General features: G+C 39.9%; 1 protein-coding gene across 5 annotated transcripts in view; it reads right to left on the minus strand.

Moving 5' to 3' along the window:
• Positions 1-9,748, minus strand: part of ARHGAP32 (Rho GTPase activating protein 32) — a 419,500-nt gene extending 409,752 nt beyond the window's left edge. For 3 of the 5 annotated variants that reach the window (XM_072611577.1, XM_072611571.1, XM_072611574.1), the window contains exon 1: positions 30-9,623. The gene's annotated coding sequence lies outside the window, so the exon portion shown is untranslated. Of the gene's footprint in view, positions 1-29; positions 9,624-9,653 lie in introns of those variants that run through there. The other 2 variants (XM_072611576.1, XM_072611573.1) reach the window with 2 other exon arrangements.
• Positions 9,749-10,115: the final 367 nt, after the last annotated feature.

Below are 10,115 nucleotides of genomic sequence, written 5' to 3' on the forward strand. Positions count from 1 at the left end.
TACTTCACCAACAAACATGAAAAATTTACCTCTAAAAAGTAGGTTTTAAGGCAAGCCTACACAACATGTGGCCCGAGAGTCACTTGCGACCCACCAAAAGATTTTAGAAGGCCTGTGGAAAAAGGTAAAGGATGTTAAAGAAAGTAGAGATAATAACAGTACTTTGTCCATGCCCCACTTAACCAGTCTTCCACTAGTCACTATTGTGTCCATCATGTAAATTCGTGGGTGGGTTATCACTGAGCACTCTCTCCTGTTTGTCACATGACCAGTAACAACCAAATATTGTCAGTCTGTCTCTAGTCTGAGGGAAGCAATTTCATGAAAAATAAAAATTTTAAGTAATAAGTAATTAATTGATATTAATTGAAATGTCCTTTTTAAAATTTTAATATGGTTTATTTGCAAAACAGTTTAATCATTAATTATACTTTTACTTGGAAAGTGAGCCACTAAAAACTTATCTGTGATCCAAAGAAGTTTAGCCTATTTTAATTTTGGTCCCCACCTACAGCCAAGTTGTGCGGGTCTGTGTTAAGAAAATAAAATTCAATTAAACTCCAAAAAATCTCTCAAACTAATGAGAAAATTGAACCAAGATGGTGATATAAAAATTATGTACTAAATGTTTCCTGATCTTGTGCAGAAATAACACGACAAACTATATGATTTTAACAAAACCAGAAGAAAGAAATCTTGAATTGGAGTCCCAACTGAGACTCTTTCTGAGTGTGCAAAAACAAATAAATGAATTCAAGATTGTAAATGCCATCAGAAGAAAAGCTAAGGAAAGATTTCCTCCACATACCTAAAACTTTCCAGAATGATTTCTTGACAATAACATAAGATTCTTTAGTACCAACAATGTATTAAATTCCACACTCCTCAAAAGAAAGAGGCGCAATTTAATTCCAAAACAAGATAAGTAGGTTTAAAATGAGGAAGGAAATAAAGTTAAAAGAGGCCATGGGTTTGGAGGGAGGAAGGAGTGGAAATCAGAAACCTACAGTGTAGCTGAGTCGACACTGGAACTAAGATGGTTCCAGTCACGTTTAACAAGAAATGTGAAGATTAAAAAAAAGGAGAGGGGGGTCTAATTTAATGGATAGAGGAAAAACTTGTCCAAAACTTTCTTACACACATTTCCATAAATTATGGCAAGAATCCTAAGTCACCAGTGTCTTCATTTGTAGAAATACCTCAAACTCCACAGGGATACAAGTCGGGATGGGGAGAATTAAGTGAACAATACTAAGGAGAGAATAGAATAGCTGTAAATAAAAGAAACTTTCTGATCCTGAATAAAAGGGGGCAAAAAGAAAAACAAAATTTAAGGGGGTGACTTAGATTGCCTCTTTTCACAACTGTGTAATGACTGTACAATTTGTAAAAGAGGAATGGAAAGGAATATTATTATGTTGTAAGAAATGATGAAAAATTATTTCAGAGAATCTTGGACAATAAGGATAATGATCCATAGAAGGATATCAGAACTCTGATATAAGCATGTTACCCATGTCCTAACAGAGAAGAGATGAACACAAGATCATGGAAAGAGGCATTTTTCAGACATGCTTTTGCTTCACTATGCTTATATTAAAATATTTATTTTTTCCTTTCTCTTTTTTTAATTGTCAGGAACAGCAACAGTTATGAAAAAAGAGGGTCACTTTTTTGTAATATATTGAAAGTAACATGTGGAATGCACTAAATACTTTAAAAAGTAAGTAGAATGAAATGGAGATCCATACTGTCATACAGAATCCTCTTTTTGTGTTCTGCTATAGGTACTAGAAACCTTTTTTTGGTGATAAAGTTCAGAATTTTAAAATAAAGTTTTAAAAATTGTAAAGGATGGTCATCAGGGAAGAAATAAGGATACAAGGGGAGATAGAAAATGAGAGAGAAAGAATGATCCAGTCATCAAACTTCCAGAAAAAAAGAGTGGAAAGGAGTAAGGACACAATAAAAATGTCTGGCATTAGCAAAGGTAAAAGTCATCTTTTTATCAGAGACTGGAATATGGTGAGTCTTGAAGCATTAAGTAAAGGGGAAGAGAAATAGAAAGTTTAAAACAGTCCTTATGGGGACTACTGACTAATGCCAATAAAGAAAGGAAAGGATTGCCATGCAGAAGTGAGCACCCAGGTGAGATTTCAGAACAAATTTTTGGTGGACCCAAATGACATGTTATGACTTTCGCCGACAGCATCTGTCAGTCCTCTGTTACAACTAGAAGTATTCCTTTGGGAAGACATGAGCGGCAATAAGACAAAGAGTAAGTGGAAGAGAATGGAAAGAAATAAACATATATAGTACAGTGCATAGAGCATTGGCCTGGAGTCAGGAAAATCTCAATTTCAATCTGGCCTCAGAAACTTATTAGCTATGTGACTCTGGGCAAGTCACTTAACCCCTATATGCCTTAGTTTCTCAACTGTAAAATGAGGACACAATAAGGAGGAAACGGCAAAACCACTTCAGTATCTTTGCCACCAAGAAAACCCCAAACTGGGTGATGAAGTTTCAGGCATGACTAAACCAACTGAACAATAACAACAAAAGCGTTATTAAGTACCTACTATATTACAGGCACTCTGCTAAGCACTTTACAAATATCACCTCATTTGATCCTCAAAAAACTCTGGAGGGATTATTATCCCTGTTTTACAGTTGAAGAAACTGAGATAGACAAAAGCTAAGTGACTTGCTCAGGTTCATACAGCCAGTCAGTGCCTGAGGTCTAATCTGAACCTGGGTCCTCCTAACTCCAGCCCCAGTACTCCTGTCACTTGGCAGACGTACAAAGGGCTCTAAGACTATAAATTACAGAGAAGGTACAAAAAAAATTTAGACAAACAAATGTGATCTGTGTCCTTTCTTTACCTCCACAATATCACAGAGCCACTTCATTAGCACTTCCATTAAATCTGCATTGGGAGGTAAAGTTTCTGGCCAGAAGTTCCTTACATAGATGAAGTAATAAGCAGGGTCAAAAGTAGTTGGTATTCATTTTTTTAACTGCCATCCCGCACTACTGATGCACATTGAGCTTAGAGTCCACTAAAACCTCCAGATTTTTTTTCAGCTGAGCTGCTTGCTAAGTTGCTGCTATCTAGTCTTTCTGAAGCTACTGAAGTTGATTTTCTAAACCCAAATACAAGACTTCACATCTATCCCTTTTAAACTCAGTCACATTAGATTTGGCCCAATATTCTAACCATTAACAACTTTTTAGATGCTGACCCTGTCATCCAATGCTTTAGCTATCCTTCCTAGCTCTGTATTACTTGAATATTTAATAAATATATCTAAGTCTTTATCTAAATCACTGATAAAAAAAATCTAAAATGAAGTGTCTCTGGGTAACTTCATTGAAGACCTCCTTCTAAGAATTTTGTCTACTTTAATTCATTTACAGTCTCTTCATGAGGGGAGACACAAAAGGGAACTGAAAAATGTAGACAAATGTGATCTGTGTCCTTTTTTTACCTCCACACCATCATTGAGCCACTTCATTAGCACTTCTATTAAATCATTACTCAAAAATACATAGAAAAATAAATCCTTTTGGACAAACACATTCTCCAGAAAGGCAAAGCCTCCTAGAATCATCATTAGAAGCCACTACAGCAGTATATAATCAGACCCAGTGTTGTGCATTCCAACCCTAAAGGCAGGTCTTCACCTAACATAGCTACAGATGTAACTACAAATAATATGACTCAAATGCCTAAATGAACAACGGTCTCAGCAGTTACCAGACAACTTGTTTTACTGGAAAAAGTTCTTGTCCACTTCCATTTTCATCATTTGCCTCTTTCTCATAAATGCAAGAGAATTTTAAGGCATACCTCCTGGACAATATCACACATAATCTTTTTTCAAGGACCTTTCTTGGTTACCAGAAAATCATCCACCTCCAGACTCTTAGAACACTCTGAATTGCCTGCACCATTCAAAACATAATCTATAATTTCTGGATCACTAACAAAATCAACCTTAGGCATCCTCTTGTGAGCTTTCTTCCCAATCTTTTATCCCATTTGCACCATTTTCTTAAAGGGCTAAAAAAACTATTAGGGGCTAGCTACAAAGTTTGAAGGCACGAAAGGTAAGCAAAAGAAGATGACACCATGCCATAAGCAACATTAAATATTATACTTTTAATATTATTTTAATATTAAAGCTATAAAAAGCTAACATTTATAGTTCTCTAAGGTTTGCAAAGTTTTCTACAAATATTATATTGTTTGATTCTCACAACCACCCTTGGAGGTAGATGCTATTATTATACTTCTTTTATGGATGAAGAAACTGAGGCAAAGAGGTTAAACAGCATATCCAGAGTCAGTCAGCTAATAAGTGACCTTGTTAAGGGGTCCCCTGAACTTCTTTTTGAGTTGCCATATTTTCCACAAACCCTGGACCCAGACCATGCAGTAGGCCCTGAATATGTCCAGGGGAAAACCCCAACCTGAGCTAACATGATGTGTCGTTTGCATCCCAAGTTGGACTCCCAATGTGTCCTTGTGAGTCAGGACAGGAGCCAGATAGTCTGCACTAAGTCTGTGCATCTGGGACCCTGCACAGTTAAGGAGGCCAACCTAACTTCAGCCAAGCAGTTCTCAAGGGAAAAGAAAGACTTTTGCCATTACCCAGCTCCTCCCCATAAGGAGGATTTTGTCCTTTTCCCACTTTTACTGCACCTTTCCCCTTCCCATGCCACACCCCTTTCCGATATCTCTGCTTTCCTTTGTCCTACTGTTATAAAAATATAAACTTCTATCCATAATGTGAACTCTCTGGGTTCCACATGAATGTTCATTTCTCATGTAATAAACATAATTTTCATGTAAGTTTCATGAAGTTGTGATTGCCTGTTAATAGGCTGTATTAGACAGCAGGTCAATTTACATTCAGGACTCCATGTTCAGTGTTCTGTTTACTTTGCCCCCTAGCTGCCTCATATCGTATTATATTATTCTTAAAAACCTGCATAATAGATCAAGTTTCTTAAGAAATTTATTCCGTGGTAATTAGCCAACATTCTGGTCCATGGAATGAATCACACACTTCCAGACACTAACTCTACTTCCCACAGAATAAGTGTTACAATTGTCTTGCCTAGGCAGACTGATTTACCTACAGCTAATTACTGGCTTTCATGGCACACTAATGCTCTTAGCCCTTCCTCACCCAAATACAAAGTTTCTTTATCAATGATGTGCCTTTAGTGTGGTACAATGCTGTCTTTCAGAGATGCTGAGGTTTAAGTGTCTATTTGCCACTCATCTCCACATCAAAGACCCACTTCATCATCTGTCTCTTCATGACAGTCCTTTTCTCTGCCATCAGTATCTATTTGTACCCTGTCAACACTATGTCTGTGGCTCTCTTTTCACTGTTTTCCTTCTGATTTTTTTTTTCTCTCTCCTATTACTTGTACCATGCTTTTCAGCCTGTGGGTAAAAAGGCTGCCCTTTGGTACAAAATGTCAAAAGCAACAGAATGCAGCTTTTCTTCCAGTAAGACCACCACAACTCAAGATGCTTAATTTTCAAGTCTTACTCTTAATTGTGGTAACGTGCCATTTCACTTGCCCTTCTCTGAACTATCTTTCTTGAGATATAACAACTTAGAATGATACAATTTCCCAGGTGTAATAAGAGCATTCTGCCCCCATACCCAACCACAACAAACAAGTGCCCAGGAGAAAGACATACCAAAGGCCACAATGTTACATATCCTTCCACTTCATCCTTTGATCCACAGAGCTCCAGCATCAGCTAAAGCAGTAAAACTCCATTCACTCCCTGAGCCTTCAGATCCTATGGTAACTAAACCTTTCACCCACTTCTAGGGAAGCAAGTTTGCTCTTAACAGATAATTTACAGAAAAGGTGATTTTTTTTTTTTTTGGTTTGTTCATTCTTTGTTTAGGCAATGTTATTAAAGGAAAGAAAACCTAAAAATCAAATGCTAGCATTAAAAACATCTTAATCAAAGCCTCTTGATATTAGTCATATCTATTTTTTGGACAAAATGGGTTAAATGTCCTTCTTATTTTTCACACCTGGAGACGATACTTTAGATTCTGACCTAAATAACACAGAAGGTTTCAACAAAATGCAGTATATATGAAGACAAGAAAATTATAATCGTAGCCCTGTTAAAACAAGACACACTTTCTTTCCCTTTAAGGAAGGTCGAAAATAGGACAGGTACGTAAAATCAGTTTGCAAGCAGAGGAATAGCTCCATGAAACGAAATAGAAAAATTCAGTTCCTGATCAGTTATGATTAGCCAATTAGCAAAATTAAAACAAAACAAACAGAAAATGTATTCAAAACCACCGTAATAATCTTTCAGTGGCTAGCACATAAGGATTATGATAAAGTTAAGATACAGGAACCAGACCTGGGATTTCAAGGAATTCCTAGGTGAAGAGACTCCCTCTACCAATTCATGCAGCCACCTTCTCTGCAACTTAAGTCTTAAAGAGTTGCACAGAGCCCAGAGAAGTTAAATGACTTGCCCAAGGTCACACAGCCAGCATGTGTCAGAAGCAGAAATTGAACCTGAGTCTTACAGTTCTATAACAAACAGTATTTTAAGCTCTTGTTGTAATTAAGAAAAAGGCTATTTAGGTCAGGGTCTATATTAGATAAAATATACTGGTGCTGAGTAAAACTGTTAAAGCTTCAAACAATCTGGACTGATCTGAAATGGTCTGCACTAGTCACCTACTCTTATACATGTAAATAAAAACTAGCTATACAGACAAGGCAGAACTGAACAACAGGTCTAATGTGGACCAATCATAAGGTATGGCCACAAAGATTCTCTTTAGAGCTTTATAAAAATGGTCTGAGTTTCATATCCTCTGGGTTCACTTCTCATGGAAGTAAGGTCAAGTAGGGAAATGCACCAAAGGCCAGCTGCATAATGGAAAAAGACGGAAAGTGTGGATAATCATTTTCTTGGTATCAGCTCCAGAATAATTGAAAACTGGCTCAAACAACAGAAACTTTTTTGTAATTTTCAAAAAAAAAATTCAAAGAAAGAAATATGGACTCATCACGGAATTTTAAAGCTGGAAAAATTGCATGTATTGTGCTCCTGCATTCTTTAACTTTCTGCACCTAGTTTAAATGTTGGCTAGTTTGAAGACATTAGACAACTACCCTTAACAGTTGAATCAATTTAATACTGACATAGGTCATTGTACAAAAGCTAAAACTGATACTGTGTTTACACTTGAATATCTCTATCATACAGTATGCATATATTGCATATATAAAGTATATCTACTTGATAATGGAAGGGTTAAGTTCTATAACTGACCACCCAAATAGTAGTTTTAATTGAATCTTTTACTACTGAATTCTTACTTCCTTTTTCTTCTGATATCATATTCCTGTAAGAGCAGTTCCCACTCTTCATGTATGTGAAATGCATTGAAACATGTAACCTTCCAACCCATATTGTAATACCTGGTACAGCAGAGGAAAACACTATATATGTGTGTACGTATATATATACATATATACCAATATACATATATACTAATATATACATACATACATATATACTAATATAGTAGTACACATGTGTTTATGTATGTGTGTATTATGTGTATGTACATATAGTTGCATGAAATATTTAAGAGTATTTTGCTGAAAAAAAAATTTAGATATTTACCTACAAGGTACCAGCAAACAGAAGAGAGAGAAAGGGGGGAAAACTTCAAGAATTCTAATGAACATTAAAAAGCCTGACAGCTGAGCTACTTTGCAAGAAAGGTTAAGCCCTCTCTCCCCCTACCCCAACAAAAAGTTATATAACTGAAGTCTTCCAATTAACTATTTCCTCTCTGACCTCCTTAACAGATCTACCTTAATTAACCCTCTAACTAATTCCAGTTTATATTCTCATTTATTACTATAAACTGGTCTTCCACCCCAGCCACTATACTGGCAAGTCTCTGTCCAAAGTGCTGCTTTATTTCATGGACTCCAAAAGAGATGAAGGTCGGCAGAAGATAAATGACTTGAGTACAGCTCCTGCCTCAATAGTATCTACTTCTTCTAATAAAGCATCTCCAAATATCCAATTTCACGCAAAAGAGCAGCCTCCAAAGGATCACTGAAATATAAGTCCATGGCACTAAAATGTCAGATAATTTGCAAGCAAGTTCACTGAAAGGATTCAATGTAATGAGCCTTCAAAAACCTTTGGCATCAGGCTTTGGCAACCATTAAATCCTCTATTTCGTTTATCCTTAAGAATTAGCACTAAATGTCAAGACCTCAAGTTGGATAGACTTGATTTACCTAGCAAAAATCTGGGGAAAAATGTATCTACTTAGCTGCTACTCCTTAAAAGTCTGTCCTTTTTCAATTATGACAACAAATTAAACACTAAATCAGAACTAGTGAATTCCATGGAATCTAACTTCGTTATCAAATATGTGCTTAAAATAATCCATTGGAAATATGAACATATGTTACTCCCAAAGGCATCCAAACAAAAGGAAAGCTTTCTGACTTTAAGGCCTGAAATGAGTCCAAAATCGACTTCTGGAAGGAAAAGCATAAGTGACCCTGCGCTACAACAACAGCTACCAGTTATCTTTCTATGAAGCATCACTGAGGGCCTCGGGCACTTTAAAAGAACACTAATTCAGTGTGCAGATCAAAAAGGGAATTACATTTATCCCTTAAAAGGTAATAATTAAACGGCATCCTAGAAATCCCGTTGAATCTTCCACCTCCACCTTCCATTAAGCTTCAACGATCAAGGATGTTAAAGTTAGGAAAGATCCAAACTCTGACTTAGGGGGCGAACCCATGTTTAATTTTTTTTTTAAATCGACTTACTTATTTCCATTTGTTTTTGTTTACAAAATATTTTAAAGAAATATTGGGTCCACACAGGAGGCAACAGCTTACTAAACTGAGAAAGGGACCAGGTGGAGGGAAATTCACAATGAAATAAGGAGTCACCCACAGAGTCGGGATAATAATATGACAGCCACTTCCCTCAATGAGAGAAAGAACCCTGAGAAGACTGTCATCTCCTCAGACCGGCCCGCACAGGCACAGGCACAGGCACAGCACCGGGAAGGAGGAGGCAAACCTGCAATCTCTCCCGTGGGCAGCAGAGGCAAACCACCGGAGAGGCTCTCCCGGGAGCTTCCGGTCTCTTGGGGGGAGGGGGAAAGGGAGGGGGGGACCCCCGCTTCCTCGACTCCTGGAGAGTCGCTCTACGGCGCAGCAGAGGCTCTATTCTGAACTGAAAACCCCAAATGACAGCAGGGGGTCCTTTCAGCCGGCTTTGCCACTGTGCAGAAGCACCAAGGAGGCAGGCAGCTGGTTGTTTTATGCGTTTGGGGGATTTCTTGGAGGGGGTGAAAACAGAGGAAGGTCATTCCAATAGGTATCCACTACCACGCCCCCCACCCCCACCCCCACCCCAGGATTTAAAAGGCAGACAGGGAGCAGGGAGCGGACCACTTGGGTTGTAAAATGATTTTAAAACTGGACTGCGCCCTGAGAGCGGGAGGTGGGTGCTCCCTCCCTCCCCACACGCATGCACATGCATGCACACACACACGCACACACACACGCACGCCCCCGCCCCGGTGCTTACCCCGGCCCCCGGCCCCGCCGCTGCGCCGGGCCGCCCCTGCGCCCTCGCCGCCGCCGCCGCCGCTCCGTGTCTCCGGCCCTCGGGGGGCGCCGGGGCTCCCGCTCCTCGGCGGCCGCCTCAGCCGCCCTCCTCCGCGGCAATCCTCGTCACCGTCACCGAGGGGATCCCCGGGCGGCCCGGCTGCGGCTCCGCTCGCCCAGCCTAGCGCCCGGCGGCAGCGGGGAGCCGCGGGGGCTCGGCCCGGCGCCCCATGTCGCCCTCCCCACCCCCGAATCGGGGGGGCGTCAGACCCAGGCCCGCCCCGCAGCGCCCGCGACCCTCCCTCGGCCAAATGCCCAGTGCAGGGGCCGGCTCTCGGAGGGGGGCGGGGAGCGGATTTCGGAAGAGGGGGTTCGCCCCTCACCTCGCCGAGCCTCCTGCGGAGCTCTTCCAGATCGCTCCCGCCCACTGGCGCACCCCCCA

This window comes from Notamacropus eugenii, chromosome 5 (genome assembly GCF_028372415.1).
Source record: "Notamacropus eugenii isolate mMacEug1 chromosome 5, mMacEug1.pri_v2, whole genome shotgun sequence".
Taxonomy (NCBI): domain Eukaryota; kingdom Metazoa; phylum Chordata; class Mammalia; order Diprotodontia; family Macropodidae; genus Notamacropus; species Notamacropus eugenii.